This window comes from Dendrobates tinctorius, unplaced genomic scaffold, assembly GCF_039654945.1.
Source record: "Dendrobates tinctorius isolate UK_male_01 unplaced genomic scaffold, ASM3965494v1 ptg000147l, whole genome shotgun sequence".
In the NCBI taxonomy this organism is placed as follows: Eukaryota; Metazoa; Chordata; class Amphibia; order Anura; family Dendrobatidae; genus Dendrobates; species Dendrobates tinctorius.
This window is the reverse complement of record NW_027361814.1, coordinates 15,601,530-15,613,966: the sequence shown is the minus strand read 5'-3', so window position 1 is coordinate 15,613,966 and position 12,437 is coordinate 15,601,530. Positions and strand designations below refer to the sequence as shown.

Genomic DNA, 12,437 nt, shown 5'->3' with positions numbered 1-12,437 from the left:
CAGGCAGCATAGGGGTTATGTAAACGGGAGGGACCACAGGGTATAGCAGCACTGAGCAGTGAGATATAGGACAGGCAGTTCCTGATTAGAGCCAGAGCTTGGGTGTTAGGCACCGGGACTCTCCCACTGTGCAGGATAGATCCCAACCATTATCTGGTGCTGTGGTCTTCCATTCTTACCCAGCCACTGGGACTGGTGATAACACAGTACATCTAAGGTGAAAGCTCGCTGTTTAGTTCCATCATCATATACACTAGCAGCAGGTTCAATCTCTGCATGGTGGACCCTAGGTTGCGATTGCACTTTTATTTTACATTTTAATTAGTGCAATCCTCCAACGCTAACACCGGGCAGCCTTGCCCAGGTCAAGGTGCATGCAGTGGATGAAGCAGACGCCTGGCTGTGGGGATAAAGCTGTGATGGCAGTAAGGGGCCCCAGGCAGATAATAGTACAGATGGGCACCAGTTCAGCAGGACCAACCCTAATCAGGATCCAGGGTCTAAGACCAAAGCAGGAGCTGCTGGGATGGCACTCCTGACACCTTTCCCAATTGGAAACGGATGAGGGGCTGACACGGAGGTGGTGACGCAGGAAGTGCGGATAGGACAGGTTTTGTCCACAAAGATGGCAAGGATTGCCATGAGAAAAGAAAGAGAGGATACAGAAGGAATAGAGTCGACTCAGAAGGCAGGGAAACTGCAGAATTCATGACTCTGTGTGAATTGTGCTGCCAAAGTGATGAGTGCCCATGTTATTAGTAAAGTTGAACTGTTTGAAAAGAACAGTGACTCTGCGGTGCTTTATGGAACCTGGAAACAGTAACTGTAAGTTGTGCACGCTGCACTTGCAGCAGAAAGGACTTTTCATTTCATCTGTGGGGCGCCAGGGTGTGGGAACAGACCAGCCCATTGCCACGACTACCACCCTGGCCGCCTTACATGTACAGTAAATGGGGGCATCCTGAGAGGGGAGACAGTTCTTGATAGAGAAGAAAAGAAGATTGTGTTCAGAGAGCGGAAGAGGGGAGTTAGTAAAGTCACACACAGAGCAGAGCCATGAGAAGACCAGGTCCAGAGTACTCCCATCCTCATGTGTAGAAGAGTTAGTAAGCTATGAAAGGCCAAAAGAGGAGATTAGAGAAAAAAGATGAGTGAGAGATTTGGCAGATTGGATTATCAATGGGGATGTAAAAGTCCTCCATGATGAGAGCAGGAATTTTACTGGATAGATAAAAGGTGGAAGCCAGGTGGGAAAGTGATTGAGGTACTTTTGGAAGTGCTTTGAGCAGCAAGGTGGTGTGCTGGTGAAAGGGGGAAAAAAAAAAAAACTCTTTTAATTCTTCTTCCTGAGCGAGTGTGAATGAGCTGAGTGTGACCTGAGCGTAAGTGCGAACTGTGGTAAGTGTGTGACTTGAAATTCAGTGACTTTAGATTCAGAGAGTTTCCAAGGGAGGTCTTACTGAATTGCTGTTATAGTAATACTTTTTTTTTTTTTTTTATTTACTTTTGCTTATCTTATTGTCTGGTGCAATCCCCATTAGGATGTGCTCCACTATTGCCAATGCCATCCAGTGCACGTCTTGCCGCATGTATGAAATCCTTGAACAGCCGGTCGAGGGTGCATACTGCTGTGCAAGATGTGAGCACGTTGTGCATTTGGAAGCCCAGATACTGGATCTAAATGTGCAGCTGGCAACACTGAGATCCATAGACAATATGGAAAGGAGTCTTCTGCTCACTGAGCAGACGCTCAATGGGATAGATGAGGGGGGGGATGCTAGGTTGGAGCTGCAGGACAATGAAGCAGCTAGCTGGGTGACAGTTAGAAGGCGGGGTAGAGGGAAGAGCACCAGGGAGGCTAGTCCTGATCTGGCACACCCCAATAAGTTTGCAAAGTTGGCAGATGAGGGGAGTGTTAGTGCAGGAGTAGCACTGCTGCAGCAAGGCATGTCCTCTGAAAGCCGGAGGAGTGTCTTCTCCAGTAAGGGGGGAAATAGGAGAGCAGGGCAGGCCAGACAGGTTCTGGTAGTGGGAGACTCAATTATTAGGGGAACAGATAGGGCAATCTGTCACAAAGACAGGGATCGTCGAACGGTGTGCTGCCTACCTGGCGCTCGAGTCCGACACATCGCTGATCGGGTTGACAGATTACTGGGAGGGGCTGGTGAGGATCCAGCGGTCATGGTGCACATTGGCACAAATGACAAAGTTAGAGGTAGGTGGAAGGTCCTTAAAGATGATTTCAGGGAATTAGGCTGTAAGCTTAAAGCAAGGACCTCCAAGGTGGTATTTTCGGAAATACTTCCTGTACCACGTGCCACGCCAGAGAGGCAACGGGAGATTAGGGAGGTTAATAAGTGGCTCAGGAATTGGTGTAGGAAGGAGGGGTTTGGGTTCCTGCAGAACTGGGCCGACTTCTCAGTTGGCTACAGGTTCTACGCTGGGGACGGGCTGCACCTCAATGGGGAGGGTGCAGCTGTGCTGGGGGAGAAAATGGCTAGAAGGTTGGAGGAGTGTTTAAACTAGGGACGGGGGGGGAGGGTATTCCTTTTATAGGAGGGGAAGACAGTGCAGATAGAGACCTGGGCACAAATAATGACATTGGGGGTGGGGGTGGCATGGGGGGTGGGGTTAGAACAGTTAATAATTTAAGAAAGAATAGAGGTACAGAGAGATACATAAAGTGCATGTATACTAATGCCAGAAGTCTCGCCAACAAAATGGAGGAATTGGAGTTAATGTTGTTGGAACATAATTATGACATGGTGGGGATATCTGAGACATGGCTGGATGAGAGCCATGACTGGGCAGTTAATTTACAGGGCTATAGTCTGTTCAGAAATGACCGTACAAATAAGCGAGGGGGAGGCGTGTGTTTATATGTAAAATCATCCTTAAAACCCATCCTTCGTGATAATATATATGAATCTAATGAAAATGTAGAGTCCCTGTGGGTAGAGATAAGGGGAGGGGGGAAAAATAATAAATTACTGATAGGGGTTTGTTATAAATCTCCAAAAATAATGGAAGCTACAGAGAATATCCTCATAAAGCAAATAGATGAAGCAGCGACTCAAGGAGAAGTCATTATTATGGGGGACTTCAACTACCCTGAAATACATTGGGGAACCGAAACCTGCAGTTCCAGCAAAGGTAATAGGTTTTTGACTACTATGAGAGACCATTACCTTTCACAACTGGTTCAGGACCCAACAAGAGGGGGGGCACTGCTAGACCTAATATTATCCAACAGGCCAGACCGCATATCAAATGTAAGGGTTGGGGGTCACTTGGGTAATAGTGATCACAAATTAATAAGTTTTCATGTATCCTTTAATAAGATGTGTAGTAGAGGGGTTACAAGGACACTAAACTTCAGGAAGGCAAATTTCCAACGGATGAGAGATGATCTTGGTGCAATTAACTGGGACGATATCCTGAGACATAAAAATACACAAAGAAAATGGGAGACGTTTATTAGCATCCTGAATAGGATCTGTGCACAATATATACCGTATGGGAATAAACATGCGAGAAATAGGAGGAAACCACTATGGCTAAATAGAGCTGTAAGGGGCGCAATAAGAGATAAAAATAAAGCATTTAGAGAATTAAAGCAAGTAGGTAGTGATGAGGCATTAAATAAATACAGAAGATTAAATAAATTCTGTAAAAAGCAAATCAAGACAGCAAAGATTGAGACAGAGAGACTCATTGCCAGAGAAAGTAAAAATAATCCCAAAATATTCTTTAACTACATAAATAGTAAGAAGCTAAAAAATGATAGTGTTGGTCCCCTTAAAAATAGTCTGGGTGAAATGGTGGATGAGGATGAGGAAAAAGCCAATATGCTAAATGACTTTTTTTCAACAGTATTTACACAAGAAAATCCCATGATGGATAACATGATCAGGGATAAAAATTCTCCATTAAATGTCACCTGCTTAACCCAGCAGGAAGTACGGCGGCGTCTACAAATCACTAAAATTGACAAATCCCCGGGCCCGGATGGGATACACCCCCGAGTACTGCAGGAATTAAGCACAGTCATTGATAGACCACTATTTTTAATCTTTAAAGATTCCATAATAACAGGGTCTGTACCACAGGACTGGCGTATAGCAAATGTGGTGCCAATATTCAAAAAGGGGACAAAAACTGAACTTGGAAATTATAGGCCTGTAAGTTTAACCTCAACTGTGGGTAAAATCCTGGAGGGTTTTCTAAGAGATACTATACTGGAGTATCTGGAGAAGAATAACCTTATGACCCAATATCAACATGGGTTTACAAGAGACCGTTCCTGTCAGACTAATCTGATAAGCTTTTATGAAGAGGTAAGTTCCGGACTGGACCAAGGGAATGCAGTGGACGTGGTGTACATGGACTTTTCAAAAGCTTTTGATACGGTGCCACACAAAAGGTTGATACATAAAATGAGAACAATGGGGATAGGGGAAAATATGTGTAGGTGGGTTAAGAGCTGGCTCAGGGATAGGAAACAAAGGGTGGTTATTAATGGAGCACACTCGGACTGGGTCACGGTTAGCAGTGGGGTACCACAGGGGTCAGTTTTGGGCCCGCTTCTTTTTAGCATATTTATTAATGACCTTGTAGGGGGCATAGAGAGTAGAATTTCAATATTTGCAGATGACACTAAACTCTGCAGGGTAATTAATACAGAGGAGGACAATTTTATATTACAGGAGGATTTATGTAAACTAGAAGCTTGGGCTGATAAATGGCAAATGAGCTTTAATGGGGATAAATGTAAGGTCATGCACTTGGGTAGAACGAACAAGTTGTATAATTATGTGCTTAATTGTAAAACACTGGGCAAAACAGTCACTGAAAAAGACCTGGGTGTATGGGTGGACGACAAACTCACATTTAGTGGCCAGAGTCAAGCAGCTGCTGCAAAGGCAAATAAAATAATGGGATGCATTAAAAGAGGCATAGATGCTCATGAGGAGAACATAATTTTACCTCTATATAAGTCACTAGTGCGACCACACTTAGAATACTGTGTACAGTTCTGGTCTCCGGTGTATAAGAAAGACATAGCTGAACTGGAGCGGGTGCAGAGAAGAGCGACCAAGGTTATTAGGGAACTAGGGGGTCTGCAATACCAAGACAGGTTATTACACTTGGGGTTATTTAGTTTGGAGAATCGAAGGCTTAGGGGTGATCTTATTACAATGTATAAATATATGTGGGGACAATACAAAGACCTTTCTAATGATCTTTTTACTCTTAGACCTGTGACGGGGACAAGGGGGCATCCTCTACGTCTGGAGGAAAGAAGGTTTAAGCATACTCACAGACGCGGATTCTTTACTGTAAGAGCAGTGAGACTATGGAACTCTCTGCCATATGATGTTGTAATGAGTGATTCACTACTAAAATTTAAGAAGGGACTGGATGCCTTTCTTGAAAAGTATAATATTACAGGGTATATACACTAGTCTCCTTAATATTGCGTTGATCCAGGGAGCTAGTCTGATTGCCGTATGTGGAGTCGGGAAGGAATTTTTTTCCCCAATGTGAAGCTTACTGTTGCCACATGGGTTTTTTTTGCCTTCCTCTGGATCAACATGTTAGGGCAAGTTAGGATAGGATATGGGTTGAACTAGATGGACTTAAAGTCTCCCTTCAACCTTAATTACTATGTTACTATGTTACTAGTTGGTTTTGCTTGGATGGCAAAACACAACCACCACTCACAGGGAGAAGGTTTTGAAGAGTCTAACGGTCTAAGGAAACATGAGTAAGGGTAAAAGGGGGATTACCTGGAAACCACATTGAGATGAACGGAGCAGAAAAACACCTCCACCTTATCTGCTCTCAGGTGAGGCGGTTTAACTGCAATGTTGAACTGTAATAAATATTTCAACTACTGTATCTTGAAGACTGATAACAGAAATTCAAGAGCTTATTGGGATGCTGATAACCCATAACAGATAAATTTGTCCTGGGCTTAAGAAATCAGTTGATGAAGATAAAGGCATAATGAACTCAAAAAGTTAAAGAAAGATAAGTCAATAGAAGCTTGTATGGAATTCTTGAAAGGGATGTTAAGAGAATTCATCGAGATTCTCACACTGCAGAAAGAGAATGATACGGCAACACCATGGAAGCTGCGGTGGGGAAGACAATATTTCACCAGGAGAATTAGCTGGGTAGAGGGCAAAATGAGCAATTCTAAGTACACAGTGCTATATGATGGGATGATTGAAATATATGAAGGGGATAAAAACTTTGATGGTAGTGCTTCTTTAAGAGTGGTGATATTAAAAACAGTAGGTTACACTGAGGCTTAGAAGCAGTGGCTTGTGACAGGGATATAACGACATAAAGATAATAAAGATGGCTTATGAAATGTAATAAAGCAATTGGTGAAGCAATGGGATTGGCTAACAATCAATGAAGGTGTGTTGAATTGACAGGTTAAATTGCCAAAAGAAAGAAATCCCATCTGGCAAACAGTACTGCCTAGAAAATAAGCTAGAGCAGCAGTGATTGGATGTATGAAAAGAAGGGACTCTTTGGTAGTACAACGATTGTCGGCTAGTTACATAAGTTTTACTATCATCCTAAGTTACACAAGATCATTTACAATGTTAGAAAGCAGTGCAAGAAGTGTAATTTGGCAAGAAGGGGAACAAAGAAGGACTTTATAGTCACCTAATTTCCATCATGGAACACTTTACTAAGTTTGCAATTATGTTCTCAAATATGGATCTGACCATATCTGTGGACGAAGCTTTGTGGGAGAGTTTTATTTTGTCCTCCACATTTAATCTTTGATCAGTGTAACCGCTTGCATTCCCAATCCTTAGCTTCTTCAAGAGAACACTATTGCTGAAATGCTGAAAGCAATGTGTCAATCAAACAACAAACTATAAAGTACTATTGAAAGTGCTAATACAGAGATAAATATACTGCTCAAAAAAATTAATGGGAACACAAACAGTCTGTTGCAAATGGAATAGTGTTCCCTTTATTTTTTTGGGCAGTATATATCTCTGGTACTGAATGGTAAGCTTGTGTAGGGAAGTGGACTGACCCATTGACCTGTCTGAAGAAGAAAAGTGAACATAAAGATGTGCAGTAAATATACTTGATGTGAATTAGTATATGCGTGTGGGGAAACAGCTGGAATTAGGAAGAGACGGTGTAGGACCGGGTTATGGCCACTAGGGGGAGACAAAGAATAGCAGGAAAAGGAGACGGTGCAGTACTGAGGGTTGGCCACTAGAGGGAGACAAAAGAAAGTAGGGAAAGGACATAACAGCAGCTAACCGCAAAGTCATGGTAAGCGGGGTTACGGGGACTCAGGAGGGGAATTCCCAGGCAAGGGAATCAAAGAGAGAGAGAGAGCCCCAGGGAGAACCCAGTCCAAGTGGAGTTCAGCGCAGGAGGAGACTGAAGAAGGACGAGCTCCGGAAGGGACTGGAAGGAGAGACAGTCAGGGGGGTGGCCCTGACAGGATATCCGCAGGACAGAGGAGGCCTGGGGGTACCAGACAGACGGACTCAGCCAGGGGAAGTGCTGTGGTGGTGGGCCTAAGGCAGGCGCAGTGAAAGAAACGCGAGGGACATTGCCTTAGGAGAAGGCAGAAGATGAAAGGTACCCAGGCCTGTGCATAGAAGCTGTTGTGTTGCTGTGGTCGTCGAGAGGATGGCCAATAAAGAGGACCTGTTTGAACGCACGTTGGTTTCTGTCTCCAGTCTGTTTGCTGCAGAAAAGGACCACCCCCCAGTCGGCCCACGATCCTACAAGTGGCGTAGTCGACAGGATCATCACCACCAATCCACAGTCAGCGATGAGACAGCGCCGAAGATTTAAAGGACCCGGGCTGAGCAGGTTGAAGAATTTGCTGCAATTTATGGACTGGACTAGATTGAAAGAATCCGCAAGGAGCGGGTTGAAGATTGTGATCTGTGGACTTTACTTGACATTATCGGATTGGATTACAAGTACCCTGAAAGTGACTTTGGCAAACCAGTGAAATGTCAGCTGTCGAAGTGGAGGACTACAGCACCAAAAGAGACTGCCGGGGTGAGTTAAGCCGAGCCCACCCCTGGGGGGAGCGGTGTACATCCAGTGACAGCTGCCCATTCCCCCTAAACGCTGGAAAATGGGTGGAGGGGCCGGCCAGAGTCCCACCCAGGAACAGGAGTGACATTGTTAACCAGGCTGGGTGCGGCTGCCTAGCACCATTAAGCTTCTGGACATCGGACACGATGCGACTCTGCAGCGGCCAATGCCTTGGATGGATGAAGTGGCAATTGCGGCGGGAGATCAAGGGCTGCCGAGTTACCCGCACCTGGGTGTCACTGCCAGTGTACAGGACACTCACCCTGGAGGAAGACTGACCTGGGACCCCACTACAGCTGCTGATGGCTGGACCTGCGGAGCTGGAGATGACGGTGTGCTCGCCCGCGGCACAGACCATGCCGGGGCAGCCACTGGAGGAACCTTTGCCGACTCTCCCTGCAGAACCATAGGGCCTGGAGGCTGGTCCTCATAGAATCATAGAATCATAGAATCGTAGAGTTGGAAGGGACCTCCTGGGCCATATGGTCCAACCCCCTGCTCAATGCAGGATTCGCTAAATCATCCCAGTCAGATGTCTGTCCAGCCTCTGTTTGAAGACTTCCATTGAAGGAGAACTCACCACTTCTCCTGGCAGCTTGTTCCACTCATTGATCACTCTAACTGTCAAAAAGTTTTTTCTAATATCTAATCTGTGTCTCCTCCCATTCAGTTTCATCCCATTGCTTCTAGTCTTTCCTTGTGCAAATGAGAATAAAGTTGATCCTTCTACAATATGACAGCCCTTTAGATATTTGTAGACAGCTATTAAGTCTCCTCTCAGTCTTCTCTTTTGCAAACTAAACATTCCCAAATCCTGCAACCTTTCCTCATAAGACAGGGTTTGCAGACCGGTCACCATTCTGGTCGCTCTTTTCTGAACTTGCTCCAGTTTGTTGATGTCTTTTTTTAAATGTGGTGTCCAAAATTGGACACAATATTCCAGATGAGGTCTGACCAAAGAGGAGTAGAGGGAAATAATGACTTCACGTGATCTAGACTGTATTCTTCTGTTAATACATCCTAGAATTGCATTTGCCTTTTTTGCTGCTGCATCACACTGTTGACTCATATTCAGTCTGTGATCTATTAGTATACCCAAGTCTTTTTCACATGTGCTGTTGCTTAGCCCTATTCCTCCCATTCTGTATATGCAATTTTCATTTTTATTGCCCAGATGTAATACTATGCATTTTTCCCTGTTAAAAACCATTCTGTTAGTTGCTGCCCACTTCTCCAGTTTATTTATATCTTTTTGAATCCTCTCTCTCTCTTCTCTAGTATTAGCTATCCCTCCTAGCTTTGTGTCATCAGCAAATTTAATCAGTTTACCCTCAATTCCTTCATCTAAATCGTTGATAAAGATGTTGAACAATACAGGACCCAGGACAGAGCCCTGTGGTACCCCACTTGAGACATTCTTCCAACTGGATGTGCAGCCATTTATGACCACTCTTTGGGTCCGATCACTAAGCAAGTTATGAATCCACCTAACAATTGCCTTGTCCATTCCATACTTAGTCATTTTTTCAATAAGGATTGTATGAGATACTTTGTCAAATGCTTTGCTGAAGTCAAGATATACTATATCTACAGCATTTCCTTGATCCACCCAATCAGTGATTCCGTCATAGAAGGAAATTAAGTTAGTCTGACATGACTTATTAGTTACAAACCCATGGTGACTCTGTTTAATCACTTCATTCTTATCCAGGTACTGACATACATGTTGTTTAATAATTTGTTCAAAGATCTTTCCTGGTATAGAAGTCAGACTCACCGGCCTATAGTTGCCTGGGTCCACCCTCTTCCCCTTTTTGAAGATAGGAACAACATTTGCTCTTCTCCAGTCTTCTGGGACTTCTCCTGTTCTCCAAGAATTTTCAAAGATTATGGAGAGGGGTTCAAAAATTTCTTCTGCTATCTCCTTCAGTACTCTGGGGTGTAATTCATCTGGACCTGGAGACTTGAATTCATTTAGGTTAGCTAAGTGTTTCCTCACTATCTTTCTGTTTATAGTTATCCTGGATTCTTCTATTCCCTTAATAGGACAGTGAAGAACCGTTGATGTTACATTTCCTTTCTGAGAGAAAAAAGATGCAAAATAGGAATTTAAAAGTTCGGCCTTCTCAACATTCTGTCTTACCATTTCATCATTTTCATCCTGTAAAAATCCTATAGCATCTTTGACTTTTCTTTTACTTTTGACATATCCCCAAAATCCTTTATTATTGCTTTTGACATCTCTTGCAAGCCTCAATTCATTATCAGCTTTACATAATCTGATTTGTGCCCTGCAGGTTCTGCAGACAGAATTATATTCTTCTTTAGATATGCCTCCCTCTTTCCATTTTATAAACATTTTTTTCTTCCTTTTTAGCATGTGCTTAAGTTCTGTGTTCATCCATCCTGGCTTCCTTAAATGCTTCCTATTCTTCCCTCTTTTCGGAATTGTTAACAATTGTGCTTTGAGAATTTCATTTTTCAAGATTTCCCATCCTTCCTGGACATTTTTGTCCGTAAGGATATCCAGCCATTGGATCCCACCAATTCTCTTTCTGAATCCCTTAAAATCTGCCTTTCTGAAATCTAACCTTGACGTCTGAGTCTTCACAGGTCTTCCTCCTCTAGTTATCCAAAATTCTAAAATAGCATGGTCGCTACCTCCTAGGGTCCCAGCCACTTTTACCTCCTCAACCATTTCCTCCCTGTTTATAAGGATTAGATCCAAGGTAGCAGTTCCCCTTGTTTTCTCCCCTACCTTTTGGAAGATAAAGTTGTCAGCAAGAGAGGATAAGAATTTCCTTGACCTGTTAGTTTTGCCTGAGAGAGATTCCCAACAAATGTCTGGATAGTTGAAATCTCCCATGACAACTATGTCATATTTTTTGGAGAACTTGGCCATTTGACGCATAAAGAGTTCATCCATATCTTCAGCTTGCACAGGCGGCCTGTAGTAAATGCCTCCAATGGTGTCCTTTCCATTCTTCTGTCCTTGTATTCTTACCCAAACAGTTTCTAACATACAATGAGACACCTCCACCTCGTTTATCAAGTCTGTTTCTTGCAAATAAGTTGTATCCTTCTAGTCTTGTATTCCAATCATGTGTATCGTCCCACCAAGTTTCAGTGATTCCAATGACATCATATTTCTTTTCCTGTGTTAGTAGTTCCAATTCTCTTTGTTTGTTGCCCATGCTTTGTGCATTAGTATAGAAACATTTTTGTGATTGGTTTCTCTTTCTCCAATATTTTTATTATTTAGATTCTTTTGTCTTTGTTCTTCCTTTCCACTTCTAATAGCAGAGTTCTCAATAGCATTTGTCAGGTGTATGGCTTTTTCTGGCCTTTTGCTTCCCTTCCCATGTTGTTCTAGTTTAAAGCTCTCCTTACAAGTGTAGCAAGGCGACTTCCAAATACATGTTTTCCAGTCTTCGTAAGGTGCACCCCATCTCTAGCAAGTAGTCCATCGTATAGGTAATTCACTCTGTGATCCATAAATCCAAATCGTTGCTGACGGCACCATCGACGTAGCCAGTTGTTCACCTGCTGAATCTTATTCCACCTCCTTGTTCCATGGCCATCCACTGGGAGGATGGAAGAGAAGACCACCTGCGCTTCCAGTTCTTTCACTTCCTTGTCTAAGTCTTCAAAGTCTCTGCAGATGGTTTCCAGGTCGTTTCTTGCGGTGTCATTTGTCCCTACATGTAGTAGCAGGAATGGGTAGTCATCTGTAGGTCTGAATAGTCCTGATATCCTGTCAGACACATCTTTAATTTTCGCACCTGGAAGACAGCACATTTCTCTTGAAGTTATATCCGGTCTGCAGATAGCGGCCTCTGTTCCTCTCAACAGGGAATCCCCCATGACCACCACTCTCCGTTTCTTCTTCACAACATTTTTCTTTCTCCATCAAGGAGTACTCTGAAGGCGTACAAGGTTGCTGTTTGTGGGCAAAGTCTTATCCTGATGTATTTCTTCATCGTTTTCATGCGTGAGAGCCTGGTACTGGTTCCTGAGAAGTATGGGTGCTGACTGCCTCCTGATCCTCCTGCTTCTCTGGGTCACATGTCTCCATTCCTCTGTTTCTTCAGGTGCACTTCGAATTTCTTCTCTTTCTGTAACATGAAGAGATAATTCTGCTCTGTCTAAGAACTCTTCACCTTCCTTAATGATCTTCAACGTAGATAACCTCTCTTCGAGATTTTGCAACTTTTCCTCCAACAGGGACACAAGCTTGCATTTGTGGCATGTGAAGTTTGGCTTTTCCACTGGTAAGTCTGTGAACATGTAGCAGGTAATGCAGCTCACCAAATGGCTCCTGGATTCTTCCATATTGA

The 12,437-nt window shown here is 43.6% G+C and overlaps 1 protein-coding gene across 3 annotated transcripts in view; it reads right to left on the bottom strand.

Moving 5' to 3' along the window:
* LOC141049748 (alpha-2-macroglobulin-like protein 1) overlaps positions 1-12,437 on the bottom strand; it is a 355,320-nt gene that overhangs the window by 178,181 nt on the left and 164,702 nt on the right. The gene's annotated exons all lie outside the window — the stretch shown is intronic.